This window comes from Penaeus japonicus, unplaced genomic scaffold (genome assembly GCF_977035675.1).
Source record: "Penaeus japonicus unplaced genomic scaffold, GWHDUDI00000001_assembly GWHDUDI00000016, whole genome shotgun sequence".
Lineage (NCBI taxonomy): Eukaryota > Metazoa > Arthropoda > Malacostraca > Decapoda > Penaeidae > Penaeus > Penaeus japonicus.
The window spans coordinates 40,574,517-40,577,016 of record NW_028234418.1 but is presented as its reverse complement, the minus strand read 5'-3'; the positions used below and the strand labels follow the sequence as shown (position 1 = coordinate 40,577,016).

At 46.5% G+C, this 2,500-nt stretch overlaps 1 protein-coding gene across 9 annotated transcripts in view; it reads right to left on the bottom strand.

Annotated features, from left to right (window-relative positions):
• Positions 1–2,500, bottom strand: part of LOC122250329 (uncharacterized) — a 192,209-nt gene that overhangs the window by 135,547 nt on the left and 54,162 nt on the right. The window contains exon 3 of one of the 9 annotated variants that reach the window (XM_086545603.1): positions 1,756–1,812. The exons of the other annotated variants lie outside the window; for them this stretch is intronic. The gene's annotated coding sequence lies outside the window, so the exon portion shown is untranslated. The remainder of the gene's footprint in view (positions 1–1,755; positions 1,813–2,500) is intronic. 9 annotated transcript variants of the gene reach the window in all.

The window sequence follows — 2,500 nt, the reverse complement described above, 5'->3', positions numbered from 1 at the left end:
ATGGAAGAGAGAGAGAGAAATATGTTTCATGCTCACTCACGCAACTGAAAGAGTTACGACAGCGCGGCAAAGAATGTAAAGGTACTTTTTTAAAGCCTTCCTATCAACCAACGCGCTCTTGTTTACCCTCCCCTTGCCATACGACCCTTTGGGAAGAGGTGGGGACCGAAGGAAGTAAACAGGGCGTAGAATAACGGGGAAATATGAAGAAAAGGAGGAGTGGAGCGAGGAGAGGAGGAGGAGGAAGGGAGGCAGGGAGGAGGAGGAGCAGGATGCGGAAGAAGGGGGGGCGGGTAGAAGAAAAGAAAGACAAAGAGAAATAGGAATAGGAGGAAGGATAAAGTAGAGGGATAAACAAGGCGCATAAAGACGAACTAACCTTCCCTCATTCCCTCCCTCCCTCCCTCCCCTCCACATGCACTTTGTGGGATACCCTCACTCTCACTCTTGCCGACACGACCTTCAGTTCTCGCTGCAACATGATCAATCTACCCCCCACCCCCTCCCCCCTTCCCGTGTCCCTCCCAGCGTCTTGTGTCTTGACCCTTTCTCGTGTCAAAAAGGGTGGGGATGGGGGTAGGAGAGGGGGGAGAAGGGAGTATAGAAGGGGAGGTGTAAGTGGAGGGGGGACTTGACAAATGAGAACGCAATCAACCAAGAATAGTACTATAACTACTATGTTTACTACTAATAATAATAATCATAACACTAATAAAGAAAAGAAAAGAAAAGAAAAGAAAAGAAAAGAAAAGAAAAGAAAAAAAAAACGTCGCAATCTAAACATCACCCCCCCCCCTAAAACACAAATAACACCAATAATAACGAACAAACAAAATTCAATCATAACAAAAGCACAGCCCGGCACTAACAACACTAAATAACACCAAGGAAAATGGAAGAAAAAAGAGGTAAGGGAAGCACTTCCGCTGCGATTAACAAAAAGAAAGAAAGAAAGAAAAAAAGTCTTGTCACCAACACCCCCCCCTAACTCTTCTACTTCTCCTCTATCCCCCCTCTTTCCTCCCTTCCACCCCCTCCTCCTTCCCCCTCCCCCCTTAGAATTTCCCAGCGCCCGATGGACTTTTAATTCGTACCCGATGAGAATCATGCTATTTCCGGGTCGATTACGGGATTTACAATTATCAAGAGTGGCTAGATTAAGGGAGGGGGGGATAGAGGAAAGGGGAGAAAAGGGGGGTGGGGATTGGAGGGGAGGTGGGAGGGGAGGGGAGGGGAGAGGAGGGGGGTTTAGATGGTCAAAACCACAGCGTGCTCGAGAGGGAAAGGAGATTCAGGGGTGGGACATTAAGTGCATCGCTAACACCCACAAACTATGGTTTATGAGGGCGGAGTAAGGCGGCGGCGGGAGGGGAGGGGGGGGGATAAGGGGTTTCTAGAAGGGATAAGGGTGGAGGAGTGGAAGGAAGGAAGGGTTAGGAGGCTAGAGGGTGGGGGAGGGTCGTGCTAGGTAAATGTTAGACGGAAGTGTAAAGAAGGTAGGGGGGATATAATAAAACAATATGATGATCATGATGATGATAATGCTAATCACCCTTCTATCAATCGAGCGAAAACTAAACAAAAATGCAAAATAACGCAAATAACACTGGCGAAAAAAATAAAAGCACGAAAATAAAAGAAAGAAAGAAAGAAAGAAAGAAAGAAAGAAAAAACATCAGCCATAAACACAATTTTCTTCTCTTACAAAACAGATACCCCCCCCCCATTTAAAAAAATGCCTTCAAAAATCCCTACCGAATTCTCTTATTACTTCCGGTTTCGTCTCGTCTTCAAGCACACTCAAGCACGTACCTGTGGAAGAAAAGAAAGAACAATGGTTAGAATTAAGAGGGCCATAGGTAAGGGTATTGTCTGTACGTATTTGCGTACACATTATAAATCCATTAACAGGAAGTTTGCCGTGCATGACGATAATGGTAATGATGATCATGATGACGCGGTAATGAAGCCAGCGATCGAGATGCAGGTAAAGGTGGTGGTGGTGATGACAACAGAACCATCACACGAATCAAAACGCCTCCATGACAACGCCATTACTGCAATTAGGAGAAAGGGGCCGTGGAGACAGGTAAAAAAGCCACGAAGAACAAAGTATGTACGAGAGGAAGTGACCGGGATGTCGCGGTTCCCGGTCGCGCAAGGGTAATGGCATTTCCCTTTCTCGAAGTGCCTGCATGTCTTCCATTATCTATTATGCTTGCCTGAACGCACAATAGATAATGACATTGCACGAGTTGTCTTGTTTAATGTGCTTTTGCGTCAAGTTCTATTTGTTTGCCGGTGTCTGTCAATGTCCCTCCTCTACCCTTCTTCTCTCTCTCTCTCTCTCTCTCTCTCTCTCTCTCTCTCTCTCTCTCTCTCTCTCTCTCTCTCTCTCTCTCTCTCTCTCTCTCTCTCCCTCCCTCTCTCTCTCCGCAGTTTCAAAAGTGCTAGAGACCGTGTTGCTGGTACTGCACGTGTTGGTACCCTTGCAGTTGAA